The sequence below is a fragment of the Lagopus muta genome, chromosome 4 (assembly GCF_023343835.1).
Source record: "Lagopus muta isolate bLagMut1 chromosome 4, bLagMut1 primary, whole genome shotgun sequence".
In the NCBI taxonomy this organism is placed as follows: Eukaryota; Metazoa; Chordata; class Aves; order Galliformes; family Phasianidae; genus Lagopus; species Lagopus muta.
The window spans coordinates 41,845,309-41,864,264 of record NC_064436.1 but is presented as its reverse complement, the minus strand read 5'-3'; the positions used below and the strand labels follow the sequence as shown (position 1 = coordinate 41,864,264).

Genomic DNA, 18,956 nt, shown 5'->3' with positions numbered 1-18,956 from the left:
AATGAAGAAGCCCCTTGCTGCTAGATTTACTGTAGTCATAACACAGTGCTACATATTTCATCTTAGAGTTTTGGGATCAGTGTATCAGCTAAACAGTATACTTATCAGACACTACTGTGCCTTTTCCAGTGTCCAGATTAAAAAATTCTTCAGTACAGGTAACACATATTGCAATGTAGGAGTTAACTCTTTATTTCTAAGGAAATTCCTTTCCACCACTAATTTAAAAAAAAGAAACAACCATACAACAAAAAGCAAACACAAAGTACTGAAGCTGATTATGTTGTGTCTAGATATTGCAAAGATACTGATAACTACTATTGCTCCTGTTTGTTTTGACTCACTGTTCACTAATATGGACTGCCAGGAGGCACCCAAAGGTTGCTAAGTGAAATAGTGCTACTAAATTTCAACTGTTGTCACTGTTGAAATATGCCTAAACAACTGCAGTTTTCCCCACAAATACCAAGTGGATTACTTTCCCTAGAGAACAGCTTGGCAAAGGTATACTTTGTCTCTTCAGAAATTGGAGATGTTTGGCTCAGCCCTTTCTCCCTTCAAGTATAGGCCAGTCTGCCTCATCTTCATTAGCAGGTTGGGTCTTTGCTTCTTTGCCATGGCAAAGAACAGGCTGGTGGCACAGTGACCTTCCAATTAAGCAGTGATTGCCACCAGCCCATACAGCTGAAATGGAGTGAGGAGTGGGACTGTTTCTGGATGAGAAAGTGTTGCTCCAGAGATCTGAAGACCATCTACTCACCACATTTTTCTAAATTTTGAGGTATACAGATGTGCCCTTAAGTTCATGCCAAGTGCAGCACTGATCAGTTCTCACACCGCTTTGGATTGTATTCCTGGAAATAAACAGACCAGAACAACAGCAAAGTTTTGTCATACATACACTCTGTATACTGAGGAGTCCTGAGCAAGCAGCAATATAGGAGTGACACTGCTCTTGAACATGTGGATCTGCACATGGCTTTTTATCTCCTGTGGAATTGTGGCAGTCCTTGCCCTGGGTTAGAAAGAAAGGTCAATTGCCAAGTTTGTAAAACTGCAAAATGACTGCCAGCGACCCTGGGGAGATTCTGCACATGAAGGACAAGCAGGGCTGAGCAAGCAGGACAAGAAAACAGAAAACCCTTCCATCTCAAGGCAAACACTCCAGGAGAGACTTGTGGAGACTCAGCCCTCCAGCAGGGAGGAAATTTTAGGATGTTCACTGTGGAATTATTGGCAGATTTTTTTCTGTTGTTAACATCAGTAGATTGTCTTCAGCACTGTAAAGAACTATAATATTCACATTCAGTTTCTATCACCTGCTTCAGATAAGGGCATACTTTAGTTTGCTTTGCAATACACTTACATCTTTCACTTTCAATGCTAATCTTCATGTCTTTTTTCTTTGTCCCTCAATTACCTTCCCAAGTATGACATCATTTTATTGACATCTCATGGGTAACCTAATGATGACGTGCTGTTTCACACGTGCCAGAGACAGTACAGAATCTAAAACAAAGTGGGAACAGTTCTAAGTAGACATTTGGTTCTCATTCAAACCAGTATGAGTTAATTGAGTCGTAACCACCATTCATTCAATATATCAACACAAAAAGGAGAAGAATTTTCATGTGTCATTTTCTTTTGCAAATCATTTTTTCCTCCTCATTTCTGGTACACTTGCAGATGTTTCTAAAATGTAAATTGAAATTTGTGTATTTATTTTTAACATAGAAATGTCTAGATATGTTAAAGGATTTAGCAGTAGCATTAGATTAGCTGTCACTCTGGGCTTTAAAATGTAGTCCTTTCTAACAAGCTCTTTAATCATAGAGGTAGATAATTTTAATTTCTTTTAATTTCTTTCTAAAGACTGACTGCTTTTTTTGCCTCCTATAGAAAATATTAGAATAGAATTAGTTTTCCAGGCAGGAAAATTTGCAGATGTTTAACTCTACTCCTATAATAGCAGGCTATCATGCTAAAAAGGCTATGACAGTCTGAAGAGACCATTGTCTTCCCAATGACTCACAGAAATAAACAGTTTAAAAATGTTAGAAAGAATCTAGTGTTATTATATGAAGGAATCTCAAACTCAGCATTAGAAGAAGTAGGGGAAAGAAAAAAGCTAGCAAAAAGACACTGGCCCTCTTTCTGTGAATAGGTTCTCATAGCATGTATTTGCTTTTCCAAAAACTATTACAATACAGGCAATTACATAGACTGGAGGAGAAAATAGGATGAGAACATTCTCTGTCATTCATAAAGGACAAATACACCTAAGTTCACGTGGATAACAGGAAGCAGAGCTCTAGTTTCATGTCCCTTCCCTTTTAAATATAATTGAATACACTGTGCATTTCCACTGCATCTGAGTAGAGTGCTGAAAAATCAGAGCAGTGTCTGCATTTGCTCCTGGGTATAGTAATGTTTCCTCTAAATCAAGTCCTGCATTTGAACTCTCTTTATTATGCAGGGATAGCAGATTGTCTCTATCAGACAAGAATGATTTTTTTTAAATTTGTTTCAAATTGAGATTCTTCTAATGCACCTGAGACCTAAAAGAAATTAGGAGCAAATACTGTCCACTTTTCTTCTAACATGTATCCATTTCTAGCACATAATCTCTATTCTTTATATGTCCTGCATCTTTACCAATGTGAAGATCTTTCCTGTGCAGTATCAACGGCCTTTCGAGTTACCCAAAGAAAATGACACGAAATCAGAGCAGCTAACTCAACTGATTTTCCTGGAAAACAACTGATTTTATTTACTACTCACAACCTTTTGCCTTGAATGGTAGTTCACAGATTTCTGGATCACAGAGGGTCTACAAATTTCAGATGAAAATCCACTGCATACATATGGGCCAATGTGCTCTCTTATGCAATGAATGTCACTGTTAAAGCAAATGCTGTCATAGAATTAACCCAGCAGCTGAAAGGATCAGTAAATTCACAACATCCAGAATCTGACTTGCTGGGCTCCCTATCTAATTCACACTTGCAACCAAAAACTTGAAACAGTGTAAGCAAGGATTGAAAAGATTAATATTTTTCACTACAAGGAATTAATTAAATTTTACTACAGTGTCAAGATACCATTACCATGCTTTTCTTTAGATTTAAGGTTTGTATTTCTGCATTCATCAAATCAGACTAATGTAGGTAAGCCTGTTTTGAAAAGATTATATTTTTTCAGCCAAAGGAATTATTTGGATTTTTATCTCATTGTCAAAGCACCATTTCCATGTTTATCTTTATCTTCAAGACTTGTATTTCTAATAAGCAACTTAATAATTGTTCAATATAAGCAGTTCAGCAGGCAGCAGGGAGCTTAGTTCTCTTAGGAGTGGGGCACTTTTGAACCCGCCACATCCATCTGAATGGATGTCTGCAGGAGCTTTTTGTCACAGTCACTTCAGGCATTTGCCTTTTAATACCATTTTAGAGAGAAAACAGAGTAAAGGTTAGCAAACTGTACTCTTGTAATTAGTTTAGGATTACTTAGTGTGGCTGAACTGGCTGACAGAATAATTCCAAGCAAAAATCTTCTCATCTCTAGTTAAATATGCTGGTAGGCCCAGGCCTGATGTCATTGTGATTGTGAGAATTTTTGTGGAGTATGGAAAGAAAGACTGGGACAAGGACTGACTTTTGACCCACCCAGATGCTCCCAGATCTATATTCTTCATTTAGATATTTTTTTGAAATAAATGGGACTACTTTCAGAGTATAAGAAAAACTAATTTCACTGGGGAAAAATTGGACTATTTCTAGGTAAGCCTATATATTGCCTCAGGTTTGATCTTCCTGCAGACACTTGCACTCCATTGTAAGACTGCCCTCTGTTCACTGCCCAAACACTATTTCCCAGTGTCTCCTAGCTTTGCTCCATTTGCTGCTCTTTCAATTGAAGTTGAAATTAAGTTATTACAAATCTAAATGTTACCACACACAAAAAAAGTGAAAAGGTGTATTAAGGGGTATTCTGGGAAGCTGACCTACCAACTTAAGAAAAAGCCATTTCCTCTTTCTTCCCTGCTGATGGGGATATACATCACACATCATGGAATCAGGTCTCTCTCACTGCTATGCCAAGTGATTAGAGCAGTTTCAAAAACTATTCAAGAACTCTCTCATCAATGGGGAGGGAGTGGGAAAAGGGAAGACAAAGAAAGTATTTGCCAAGTATTGCCTTCACATTTTCACCAAAATGCAGGTGTTGTATAGGTCAAAGGAGTCTGGTATGATGTATGGGAAAAGGAATGTCATACATAAAAGTACTCTCTCATTTCAGTGCAACCCTGTTGACTTCAACCAAAGTGCTTCAATAGGACAAAAGGATTTTTGAAGTCATTCAATAGTCACACAGCATGTGTTAGTATTTATGCTCATCTCCAAGAATATTTTCACTAGGTGGTGTAGCAGCGCAGCATGAAGTAAGCCTTCCTTGCTCTGCAAGTGGTACACAGTTTTCACCTTCCTTAAACCAGGACTTCTTGTACTCTTGTATGTGTGTGCTCTAGCAGCGTTTATTGTCTGAGGTGTAAGTACTGTAAGCGTACAGTGGGTACTATTGATTGGAAATGAAAGGATAAGAATCATGCTCAGTTACTTAAAAATGAAAGTCCTTGCACTTCAGTCTATATATATATATGTTTAAGACAGTCACTTCTATTTGCAGTAATGATAAAATAACTAAAAATTTATTCTGAAGGGACCCACCTTCCCCTCCATTTTTATCCATGCAGGTACGCATGCAATCTCCTTTTCTCTTTTTCCTATGAAAAGATTTTTAAAAGTGGCAGAAAGTAAAGAATGTACTGTGAAGTTTACGCCTTAGAACTTCTACCAACACTGGTTGCTAGCCAAAATTTATGATGTTACACATTCGTACAAGTGCCACAGGGGAGTCCTTGCAGATCAAAATTTTACATTGACATTCCACTCTTTGGGAAATACTAGAGTGCTGCATATTAATGAACTATTCCACAGGACTATGACCAGAATAATCAAACTGTACAGAGTTTTTTGGACATTGGAAGAGTATGTGCAATGTTCAATGTTCCACGTTCAATTTATGATCTCTGGTAGTTAGCAACTTTTGACAGAATCCATGCAAGTATGTATCAAATTCACTACAGAAAGCTGGCTACAGTTAGCCAAATAAATTATTTCCTTCTACTATGTATCATATCTTTTCCCATAATCTGTTTATTTGCTATTAGACAAGTCCATCAGAGTGTACAGAAATGGTTTCTTTGTGCCTTTTTATCCATCTTTTTCTATCTTGAATTAAATGGAATGAAAAACAAAAACAAGCAAACAACAAAATTTGTAATGTGCAATGAATAAGTAAAAATATCAAATGACATTATCTTTTGTATGCTAGGATTACTAAAAGTTTTTGGTTTTTTTTCAGGAAAATAAATAATAAATCACTTTTCCAGTAAAATAGTGGAGTATGACCCCAGTAACAAATGTATCTTACTATACAGAGTATCATATGATAAGCCCAGATGCACAATGACATCCATCAGCGAAAGCTAAATTACCACAGCATCTGATGAGTGCTCTGCCCTGCATACCAGAATTTTGTCAGGCAGTACCTGAGATGGTGTTAGCACTGCAGCATTCACAATAACCTGTCTTTTACACAGCATCTACTGGCACCAGCCTTCAAAAGAACAGTAAGTAAAGGTTGGACAGCATACATCACCAAGGACCAGGAGGCAGTTTAAAGCTGCTGTGGTCTGATGGCAAGAAAATATTTCAAGACTCAGATCTGTACTAGCAAATCAGTAAAAACCAGGTTATTACATATACAGTTCATTATTGTTCAGAAGTTATTTTCCTTCTCATAAATGGAGAGTGGGAGAAAGTGAAGGGAAACACAATGAACTGTCAGTACCTATCTGGTTATCTATTTAAATATTAGTAAGAATCCAATTGTATCCAGGTACAGCTAACAGCTCTTTGCTTTTGTCAAATTCAAATAACTAATATAATTTTAAGAAATGCAATTGTAGTATGATCTTGCCTATCTTCCAGGCTTCCTCTGTTACTGCACTCTTCTACTTCATATAGTCTGTTGAAACTACTTGCACAGGGAAGACCTTTGACATTTTTTAGGATAGCCAAGTTCTGTTACCACTACCCAGCTACCTACACCCCCAAAACACACACACACTTCTCTCCCAAACACTTACCTGCTATTGAGAGTGTAGCTTCCCTATGCCTTCTTCCAAAGAAACTAATAACAAATCCAACACCACATCTCACTGCTGTTCCAGTTTGCACGCTAATTTTGCAGATAGCCTCCATGGACCTGTGTTCAGCACAGATTCTTCTGTAGTTTCCAGCTACCTCCATCCCTGTACGCAAAATAAAGAAGTATTAGATAAAATTACTCAGTGTCTTCAAGGATCACAAAGGGCAGGACTCTTCCTTGGGAAAGGAAAAAAATTATAAAATACTGAAAGAGAACTAATAGGAAGAATACATTATACCTTATGTTTAGTGTAGAAATGAGGGAAAATACTTGGAGAAGATTCGTAATTTTAATTTACTTTGATAACTCCTACTCTATGTATTATAATTTTAGACAGCCAGAGAAATCAGAGGGCATGTGAAGCCACGAGAATATAAGGAAAAATTCTGAGCAGAATTACCAGGTTAAGTACTATCAACTTAATCTTCCAAAAGATAAAATTTGCCCAGCAAGTTCTCTGAAGTTCCATATCTGTCATAAACAGTAAATCAAACTTGTACAAATGCTGTAAATTAAAAAAATATATATAGTTTTAAATAACAAGGATATTAACTACTTTTCAATAAATATATTTATTTATATTTATTATATAAATAATTCATTATTTATATTTTCATTATATTATTATTTATATTACTATTATTTATTCTGTAAATAATTTATTATATATATTCATATAAATAATATATTTATTGAAAAGTAGGTGATATTCTTATTATTTAATTTAAATTAAATTAATAAATAAAGTTAATTTAATAAATGGTGCACTATTTAGTCAGCTAAACAAACAAACAAAAAAAACATCAATCCTGTAATATAGTAACATTTGTCCTAAAAATGTTTCCTTTGGAATCACAACACTGAATATTCTGGTTTGAATCAGCAAAATAAATACTAGATAGAGAAAAAAAACTCCTTAAAACTGCAAAATCTCTTTTGAGCCATCCCCAAAACAGCAAAAAGTTCCATTATTTACAGTCTTTGCTGGAAAAAGTATTCTTAGCTCAACAGAGTGCCTGCGGACAACTTCTTTCCCAGGAAGCACACAGACTTCAGTCATCTCAACATTCAAATCTCTCTGCAGCTTTGCTGCTGGAGGGCACACGCTGGGGAGACAGGACTTTAAATAGCAGAACAGTACTAAGATAGAAGACTGAAAAGAAATGGAGACAATAAGATTCTGCTTGGGCATTAGTAGGTATAAAACAGAGGTCAATCCCTAGAATTTGTTCAGATGTCTGCAGCCCCCAGGGAACTTTTTGTCTGTAAAAGAAGATATTGTTTTATTATATTCTGAAGCAAAACTTTTGGGTTATTCCTGAAAGAGTCATTTGGTTGGAGGAAGCGAGATAACTATTTATGGTTTCTTTTATAAGAATAGGAAGAACTTATTTGCTGAAGACTCTCTAGACTTAGTAAATACCTTGAACTAATAAGTCTTATACTAGCCTGTCATGCGACTCGGAAAAGAAAGAAAATGTAACCATAATCTGAGCAAGGCAATAAGTTAGTTTCCAATATTAAACTTTCAGTTATATCAGTGTCATGAAGAACAACTTCATGAGAAAAATTTTTTAGTTATCAGTACCTTGCTCTGTGCTCCAGTGTCAGAGCAAACTACTTACATGAATGACCTTCAGTGCAACACCATGCTCATAAAAATTGTTTGAAATGTTCATAACAGCAGTGCTTGCACCCAGTATAGATATGTAAAATTCTTATGCTCTGACATAATATCAACTTTTCATGTGTTGTCATTCTGCTTTGCCTCTGTAGACTCAGCTGAAGTGGATTTCTTATAAAAATCTATAAGATACCTCAGAAATTGCTCTTGAAATTTTGAAAGCTATTGTACTGTAGAACTGAAGGACTGAAGCAGCTGCCTTAGTCTTGGCTGAAGTAACTGTTCCGGTCTACAGTCAGCTTGCTTCCAGCAACATAGAGGAACCACCCTAATACAAACTAATCCCAGTGCTTAAAAACATTGGCAGGTGTAATATCCACTGCATGCTAGACAGCTGAGGTTCACATTTCAAGAGAAGAAGAAAATCTTGTATCTGTTCACTGGGAGCACACAGTAATGTATATAATACTCCTGAAAGTGCTTGTACTAGAACCAAGGCTTCCAGATGGTCCAGTATACAACTGGATAGTCCTCATAGGTGTATGACTGAATCTTAGGATCTTTCCCCTATGTCACGGATCAGAGCACCTTAAAATCTGCAAAGAAAACTAGTTTACATGCATAAAAAGTAAATATATCTGTAAAAATCATTTTCCTTCAGACATATCCCAAAATAAGTCAGATAAAATGCTGGAAATATTGTTGGTTGGTTCCTTAGAGAGGAAAATGATATTGAATTTCATTAAAATAGAAGCAAGGAAAATGAAAACCTAGATTGATGTACATAGAAGAGAGAAAGAGAGACTATATATTCCTTTTAGTTTTCTCCTTTTCCAAAGCAGCAAAAATTAATCAACTTATTTTTTCTGCCTTTTTGTTTGCATGAATAATCATGAAATCTTTGAAATTATGATTCACCCATAACACTGAGAGGATGAATTAATTGCTCAAGTAGAAACAAGGGATTTAATTCTCTTCTTTTAAGATGACTTAAATAAGAAATGATTTGGAAATAGGTCTCTAATATCTGCCCAATGAATTTATAGATTTGACTGTCAAAAACAAAATCACAGAGAGAACTTCAGAGGATGTTAAATAGGATTTTTGATTCCCACAAGAAAACATTGCTTCTGAATTCAGCTAAGAATTTTACCTCACTCCATCCCACCCAACTCCATTAATTCTATATTTTTCAGTGCATTATCATTTCCTTTCCTTTACTAAAGCTTTCAGAATCGCTGTTTCTACTAAACCATAAAATGTATCATACTGTGCAGCTGGTGTATTGATTTTCAGATGTTTGGAGGATGAAAATGAATAAGAGGTGCAACAAACATAACCTAAAATACATGTACTCAAGTATTCTTGTTGGCAGCTACATTAAGAAAATAATCAACAAAAGGTGGAGGTTTTTTTTTGAACAGCTATTTTCATCACACACAGAGACTGAACTACTGTGATAGTCTTGATTAAATCAAGCATCAGACTTGGGTTTGTATGTCTATGCCTTCAGGATAGGCTTCAGGGAATAAGAAATAAATAATAAAATTTTTTAACAAAATGCAATGTCATTTACATCTACATTTCTATTTTACATGTATTTTAGATAATGAATATTTAACTTACAAGTCTATGTCTGTTTGGGAATTACTATTTGGTAACTTATGTTCCTATTACAGTTTTTCTATGGGCATCAATATCAAGAGTCAAAGGAGTCTTATATTTTCTACCATATGTTCTTGTTCCCAAATCACTGTCAGAGGGGAAAATGACATGACGCGGGCAGCAGAAAGCATAACCACGGCTTGTTGATCCTAAAGTTCATAAATTTAAATAAATTCCACTTCACCGTTGGTTGTGTCTCACATATAAATCAAAGAATTCAGATAAAATAAAACAGTCCCCTATTTGCTGCAACAGGACAATTATTATATTTTGTGTCACTACAGGTATTTTAACCTGTAACGCCTGTAAGGTGATATTAAAGATATCGGTACTGGTTAAGTGCAAGGTTCAAAAAGTCGCACTCTTAGACCCTGTTATCGAAAGATTTTAGGGTGGGTATTTCAGTTTACACTCTTCTGGAAATACTCCGCTACTTAATAAAAGTACGGGCTCATCTAACTAGTGATCACTGAAAGCCCCAAATACTAGGAGCAACGCTAAAATGCCTGGAAAACCATCACCTTATTTGGTTGTTCTACATTCTTACAGGAATCAGAATCATTCAGTGCTTTTCATTCCAACACATCATGGACTAGTTAATTAGAATTGAATGTTATAACTATGTACTTTGTCAGTTAATCTAACACGATATTTTTTGTATCCAGATATTGTCGTTTTTTTTTTCTCCCCCAGAGGAAATATCAAACATTCCTGATTTATTTAAAGAAACTTGAGAAATTTTAGTCATGAATTTTTAATTTCTTTCTTTATATATAAGTTTTCTAAGCCTTCATTTTCTGCATTGATCTAAATGAAGACAACAGATCCTAAATTAGCAATCCAAACGCAGATTGGATTGAATCCAATTGAATTTAATTTCATTTCATTGAATCCATTTCATTTAATTAAAACTTTGAACAATACCAATTCACTGAGGATAATGAAATGTTATTTTGATAGTTTTAAGTCACTCTTGAGCTCTTAAATAAATTCCAATTTAGAGTTGAGATGACTGAATCAGCAAAAAGACTGCTGTTTAGAAGTGACAAACTTTAATGCTTATCTTTTATGATTCTTCTAAGACAACTTTTCCAAAAAGCAGTGATATACACAAATCTCTGTGCATATTGTGCTTCATTTAAAGCTAAACTATTTAAGTAGAAAATGCATTGTTTTATGTTGTACAGAAATGCATTAATTGCAATAGTCCTTGATTCAGAAATAATTATATTTTTCATATGAATTAACTTCAAATTATTATACAGCAGAAGCTTGATAAAAAAAATTGAATTTGCATCACAAAGTAGAAATGACAAGATTGCCTCAACAGCTGCAGACACCTCGTATTTTTATTACCTATTGGTCTTAGAATTATCTCATGGCAATGGAATGAAATTAAAATATCATTTGTCACTAAAAAAATACAGCTGCTATGTGTGTTTGCCCATAAATTCCTATAAAATCCTACTGAAGATATGTTTTTTTTTAGAACTTAAAATGCCAGCTAATTTGTAGATCTGCAAAACACAGAATTGTCAAATAATGACTTGAAAGTAATGTGCGTGAAATGGGCAGGGGGCTTGGGTTTTGTTGTTTTTTGTTTTTTGTTTTTTGTTTTTGTTTTTTGTCTATTATCACCGAATATGAAAGATTAAGAACATTTTAGTTGGTTATATATTCCCATGAAATCAAGTTTTGATACTGGCTTAACAGAAAAGCTACCTCTATTTAGTTAACAAGGAGGAAAACTAAGCTAAACTAAACAGAAGTTAACTTAGTATGAGATAGCTAACTGTGTCACAAATTAAGAGACACTTCTATCACTTTGGCAGGCTAACTGGATCAGCTCAGGGAAGAAAAGAAATTAAAATCATTTTTATTAAAACTACAAAAGCAGTAAAGAGAATGAAGTACAAGGGAGATACCATGAATCAATTTACCAACATTTAGCTACTGAAAAGTTCTGTTTTACCTACATCTAGTCTAGTTGCTAGGACTCTCTCTGCACTCATAAGGGAAAACAGACGTCTCTTGAGCTTTTAAATATTTAAGATTTAAAAACAGCTTTTCATGTTTTAAGTTACTCCATCTCTTCAGGTAGCACTAAAATTCATGAAAATTTGCTTGCAAAATTCAACTTATCAGTATTTGAAGCTAGAACCAATACACACTACAAAAACAGAACATTGAGTAATTACCCAGTGAGGTATTTTAAGAGCGGCCAATATGTCTTAAACTTTTAATATTCAGAACATTTTTCACATAATCCCATATTTAAGAGGAGGTGTAGTACTTAGCCATTATTTTTGTTTGAATAGTGATAGTGAGTAAGTCTAAGTAAAAAAAAAAAGCCTACATTTATATTGTATTAATCTGTAGGGAGAAGTAAGTTTCCATTTCTTTCTGTGTGGTGGTAACAAAGGGTTTATGAATTTTTTCTTGTTTTAGCTTTTTTTTGTTCCCCTTACCTAGATACATGCTGTTGACTCAGGTTCCAGAGGCTAGGAGTAACTTCAAACACTGCTTACATAATTTAAAAAGGTCTGACATGAAGATATTTGGAAAATATAAAGACACATATAAATGCTTTATGAAGTGCTTTGACTACTGAACAACAATCTAATACAAAGGTAATGATTACCTAATATCATAATGACTAATGCCAGGCACAGAATGTTACTATATCAAATTCATAGCATGAAGAAGACTCGCAGCAGAACACTGAAAAACAAATTCTAGGGCACTTTATTTACAGTAGTGATGGTATTTTTCTATATGAAGATTGTCTAGTCCTATTGTTTGCCCAGTTAATCACTTGCATCATTTTCAAGTACAGTTGTGTTCACATTTTTAAAATGTGCTTGCTCTTCTACTCATATTTAAGATAATTTAATGGTAGTGTACCAGTCCAAGCCACAGCTTCTCTAGGAGAATACTGTGTGAGATACTGTCAAAGTTTTTGCTGAAGTCTAGATAGACTACGTCAACACTCTTTCCCTCATTCATCAGGTGGATCAGATGGAAGGAGATCAGATTGGTCAAGCAGGACCTGCCTTTCATGAACCCATGCTGGCTGGGCTTAATCCCCCAGATTTCCCGCACATACTGTGCGCTCTCACTTAAGGTGATCTGCTCCATAACCTTTCCTGGCACCAAGGTCAGGCTGATCACAGAATGGCCTGGGTTGGAAGTTCCAACCCCCATGCCACAGGCAGGGCCACCAACCTCCACATCTAATACCAGACTAGGCTGCCCAGGCCCCGTCCAACCTAGCCTTGAACACCTCCAGGGTGAAGACTGTATTCATCCAGCCAGCATTAGAACTGTACACCTGTCCTGAAGACAGGCTCTAAACATCAGGTACACTTAACCACCAGTAATATTGGGCTCAAAGACTTAACAGGAATTATGCAAACATGGATTTCAATACATGTGTTCAAAGCATTTTAAAGTCATAAGAAATTTTTACAAAAATTATCTTCTATCTACATGACAGATATTTTCTATTGCTTGAAAAATAGTTCCACTTATGTTCTAACTATATTCCTGTTGAAAATTAAGAAGTATACTTTACCTTACCCAGTAGTTTGGGCAAACTTTCTAGGTATTCATTTGTCCTTATTTTCTCAGGCCAGCATTGAAGTTATGGTCTCATTCTTCCTCTTTTCTTCTTTTTTTTTTTTTCCCCAATATTAATACATTGTGAATATTAAGGAAGCTAATACTACTTTAATATATTCCAATATCATACCAAAATATTATCTGTGGATTTATTAAAAAAAGATACATAAAGTTTCTATTGAATAAAATTCTTCACAACCTTGGCTTTATGTAGGAGAAGGCTGATAAAACTGTTCATCCATTAACTTCACAATTCTCGCATAAATACAACTGTGGGAAGATGGGACTGTATTCCTATAGAATCTGTAGAAAGACATTTTCTTAAAACAAACATTGTGAATTTGCCAGGCTAGCCAGTTGTAATCAAGAAAGAAAAGAAATAAGATTTTGTCTAAAATCAAATGTGATTTGGTGAGAACTTGAATGACAGCACAGTCACATCTGAATGATGTGAAGGGCACCCAGAGCCAGGACAAGAGTGCACAGAGGAGCACAGGAGCTTCCGTCTGAAAACCAGGCAGCACTTCTGTGTTGTGCAGGTGACAGAACACTGGGCAGCACCCCTCCTCCTTGGAGATCTTCAAAAGCAACCTGGACAGTATCACTCAGGTTCATAATGCTCACCCTTTTCACCAAACCACATAATGCATTGCAAAGAATGAAGCCCTAAAGAAATAAAAGCATATTATTATATCATTATTATAAATTATATCATTATTATAAATATTTTCCTTAGAGCAAGGACAATTGTAAGAAAAAAAAACTCTATAAAATTTTATAAATACGATCAGGTAATTTCACATTTTAAGATGTGAAATACTTAAGGTATAAAATGGAATTAACACAAGGAAGGACTGCACATTAGTCACCTTCAGCCACAACTGAACCATACAGAAATTTTTGTCATCAGAGACATAAAACTGCCATGGAGATGGACAGCTGAGGTACTCAAAAGCTTTCTCTGAGTCAAATATTTTCCAAGCAAATCAGATCTTGTGTTAATGAAATGGCACAGCCATCACTAAAAGTACCAAACAGCTAAATTCCAGATTCCAGATTACAGATGTGTAATCTCCCATTAATAGAAGATCACAGAATCACAGAATTGTAGAGGTTAGGAAGGACCTGTAGAGATCACTGAGTCTAGTCCCTGCTAAAGAGGTTTCCCTAGAACAGGACTGAAAAGGGGATGGGTATGGTCTTTGTATAAAATGAATAAGAGTAAAAGCCCAGGAACTGTTATAAATTCCCTTATTTGATGATCAGATTTGAGAGATCTGTATTCACTATCTTTCACCTATCAATTTTTCTACTAAAAAAATTCTATACTTTCAGAATATAAACAAAAGAAAGTTCAGAATATCTAAATAAAGATAGTTCTGAAACAAAATACAAAGTGTAAGTTCTCTTTATCTCTTCAACTCAAGACAACCATTTTCATGCAAAATGTGAAAGAAGGAAAGATTATTTTGAAATTAAGAGGGTAGCACAGCTTGCATATAAACGTGACCCCAGTGCAAGAACCAAATAATGAACAATGTAAGATGCTGGAAAAAAAATTATAGTTTAATTTGTTTCTAATGTGCACCTAGAATTTTATGTACAGCACAAAACTGAGACCCATTCTTCATTTTGTGTTCAATGTCCCGAAAGCCATTCTTGACTTGCTGAATTCATATCAGAAAAAAAATTATTAATAAATTGAGCAGTGTCCAAAAAGTTACTGGACTGCATTGTTCATATTACTTTTCCTTGACACTATTCCACTGAATATTAAAAGATTGTATCTTAATGCTTATATGTAATTGTACTTGAAAGCAGTACATGTGCCAAATCAGGTGTTGATTTTCATGATCTTATTGTTTATGTTACAAATGTTACAACCTTAGCATCATGTTAATTACTAAATATTTTATCAAATTACTAAAATTACTACTAAATATTTAACTGAACTACTAATTACTAAATAATAAATCACTAATCATGTCAAAACATTAATCGCATTACACATAAGTGTTAAAAATTCTAAGGTTGCAAACTAAACCATTAAACAGCTATAAAAAAAGAGGGAGATGGGGCTAACTTTGTAATAGACTGCATTATGGTGTTATGCAATGTTTTTAAACACAGGAATAATATTCACGATGGTGCAATTAAATAGAGGAAAAAAAAGAGTCCATACAAGAAAGCTAAGAGTGCTAATGATATTTCAAGTTGTTACCTGCACATGCTGATGACTATGAACTTGTATTAAAATATAAAAACCATGACTCAAAATAAGGGCATATGTTCTTATTAATTGCCATGCATCCAGGAAAAGAAGTTAAGAGGTACACTGTGCCCAGCTGTTACGTGGATTATATTAGATTCAAAATTGTTTTCTGACATTCATACAGTGCTCAGTGCTATGCTAATTCCTGTGCCCAGGGGAATGCTCGGTCAGTTCAGTTATCATTTGATTTGATATCAAGAGCAGTATCCCAGGAAGTATTACAACTTTTACAGTGATACAAGAGGTCAGTATTTTTGGAAACTCTGACACACATTAAAAAAGTCTGAAAAGGCCAATAGTTGCTAAGCTTCAAATTAGTTCCAGGGAGAAACTAGCTGTTAGTGCAAAAGATTTGTATTTAAAAGTACGGATCCATGTCAGGAATTTATCACTTAATAAGATGGGGGCTGCTGAGGGGAAGGAGAGAGCCAAAGGAAAAAGAAAGGAAAAATTATTTGATGTGAGAGAATTAAGGCTGGAATTTGTACATTCAGAATGGGAAGACTTTAATAACTTCAAATTTATCCTCTTCAGGTTGCCCTGGAATCTTGCCTGTCAGTGTCAACAAAAGGATGAAGACCTTGCATCATGTAGAACAGCTGTAGATAGGTGTTGCCTTCAGATTTAGACCCCAGTCCTTTCCTAAAAGTTCTCACTCCAAAAGTAGAGGCAGTTGAATGAATGAAATATCCACTCCTGAGCTGCCACAGGCAACAACACAGTATTTTAACATGACCCAATATCAATCACCTGACCAATTTCATCTCAGCTGTAAGAAGTACAGAGATCAAACAGAACAGATAACCATCAGCCCTCAGAATCCAAACACTGGCATATCTGCCTGTACCACTTCCAGCAGTCAGCCCTTGAGGTACATTCCTTCCATCATTCGAATACAAATTTGAGTGAACAGCATCTCAGCTTTAAAACAGACGTTTTTCTAAAACCTCTTTATGCAGATCCTGTACAGGTTCCCATCTAGCCCAGAGCAGAAAAAGACACAGACAAAGTACATCCAAAATTCCATTGCTGAATATAGGCTACACAGGCTTTGGCTTGGAGCCTGCACTATGGCTAAAGGTGAAATACTTGCTGGAGTACTCTTCCTCAGACTACACATTGACACAACTTTCCTCACCACAAAAAACACGGGATGTAAGATAACTGGTGTGGCACAGACCTTCATCATCAGACTGAGATGTGGCCAAGGCCGAATCTGGATTCCAATATCCACAGTTAAGGTACATCTGCAAGTAACCTGTTTGCTCATTCAGTGAAACACTGAAGTAAAAAGCCATTTTAAGAGTAAAAGAAGAACAAAGCAAAATTTAATTCAGACCCCAGATTGAGAGAATAATTTTTCATTCTTGGCACATCTCCAGAGCTTCCACTGGATTTGGATTTAGGGTATAAAATAAAGCTTGTTTAATTTTTTTTCTTTACCTGTTATGACTATGGAAAAATACATGCTGGTAATGTTCATTATTTTTCACTTTTTAGAAATAAAATATTTTTAAATATAACAAAGTTCATTTTAATTGCAATAAATGTTGTTTTTTCTTATCTTAGCACAGCTTTGCAAAGATAAGGAATTTCAATCTTTTTTCAATAATGAGGTTTATTGGTTATGCTAGCAAACATTACTTAACCACGAAATTGATTTTCTACAGTGGAATTAATTTATAGTCAAACATTCCTCTAGTATTTAATTTTCTGCCCCTATTGATAATCAGCTCTGAAGTTTTTAACTGTACACACACATTGCATATTTTTAGGCAGGACAGTTAGAATAGTTACTAACACTTTTACAGGTTTTCTTAAATAGTAAAAATGTGAAATCTTTTAGTCCGTTTTTAAAGGGTAGACTCACATTATTCTTTATGGTCTTACAAACTAACTTTTATCCACATTGTGGGTATACGGCTTTTCTTTTCTTGTTGGTGTACATGGATGACAAGAGCTATAAATGGTCATCCAAAGTAGTTTTGCTGCTATCTTCCACTCTTACACTGATAGATATCACTGCAGGTCAAAGTATTACCATACCCTCATGGAAAGTTAAAAGCCTAAATATGTATTTTACTTGTCCATCAGAAACAATGTGGTTTTTGAGAGTGTGAGAGCTAACTATCACTTCAATGAATTGAGTGTCTAGTCCATCAGAGGACTGGGGAGGATCCCATGTACTCATTAATGAGAAGATGCAGATCAAGAAGTATCAGAACATCATCTCAAAAGAACCATAGCATGAACTGGACACAGCCTTGTTGATGACTGCAACTTGCATATGTATTTAGTGTATGGATAAATGCATTTCCAAGCAAAAAAATAATTTTCAGATTTTCTGTCATGCCATGCTGAATAAATTATTGTGCATAAGAAACTGTTAAATGTATATGGAAGGAAGACATGGCTCAGACTCATTTTTCTGGACACATCAGTATGCATCTATACTGATCACCAGTATACATAGTACATTATGTTTGCAAAAGTAAGTTATATTCATGACAAATGTAATACTGAGCAGATGTAGCAAAGAAAGAGGGCAAAGCATTGATAGGGTGTTACAGTTACCATTGACTTGCAGGTAAGGAAACCTGCAAGCCTGGGACCCTGCAGCTCCAGTAATGACAAACCTCCAGAGGAAAAACTGAGCATCATTTCTTCCTACTACCTTATCTGTTACATTAGGCTCATATTTGCCTTTATAATGCTTCGTCATACTCATGGCTTACAAACATCCTGGTATTGTTTAGTATAATTAAAATTCTCATATTTTCAATTCTTAGTGCCAAAGCAAGAACAAAAATTATTGTTGCTTATCTCTAAATATATGAATTTGTATTATAAAATGCTTCGCTCCATTTTGTTATAGATTTTGAGGGAAGTGGTGGTCTTATTATAATATATTTACTTCAAGTAAATCTAATATAATATATTATATATATAATATGTTATGTGTATAATGTATTATATATAAATATAATATATTTACTTCAAGTAAAATGAAATATGCTAAAAAGTGAATAAGAAAGTGCCCCTCACAGTTTTTAGGTAAAAATGGGATAAGTAAACAATAAACATTTTTAAAATGCAGTGTTTTATCTTATGAAGTCTTAGTTGTTGCCTAGCTGACTAACAGAACTGTCCCAGAAATGACTTTGTAACTACATACTCACAGATCTCTATGTTACGGGAAAAGTATTAAAATATTCTAATAGATTAGACACAGTTATTGTACTTAACTTGTTAACTTGCAAGAGGACACTTCTGAAGCTGATGTTAAAAAATGCTGGTTTTGAACAGATTTGAATTATCTATTCAAAGGGAAATCTAATTTATATTCCATTAAGTCACTGGATGAATCATTTGTGATAAGGAAAAAGCTACAGAAATGTATGCTTGATGCTAAATCTCAGTGACCATCTCTGCAGTGCACAAGAAATGCAGAAGACAACAGGCTGAGTTTGTCTGAAATTCCCTCTGCTGAGCCTATTTTTC

General features: G+C 35.0%; 1 long non-coding RNA gene across 1 annotated transcript in view; it reads right to left on the bottom strand.

Moving 5' to 3' along the window:
- Window positions 1-231: 231 nt before the first annotated feature.
- The window catches only part of LOC125691642 (uncharacterized), a 29,280-nt gene continuing 10,555 nt past the window's right edge, over window positions 232-18,956 (bottom strand). Inside the window, exons 3-4 of the long non-coding RNA XR_007376191.1 lie at window positions 6,212-6,376; window positions 232-854 (exon numbers count right to left, since the gene is read on the bottom strand). This is a non-coding gene — a long non-coding RNA (uncharacterized LOC125691642). The remainder of the gene's footprint in view (window positions 855-6,211; window positions 6,377-18,956) is intronic.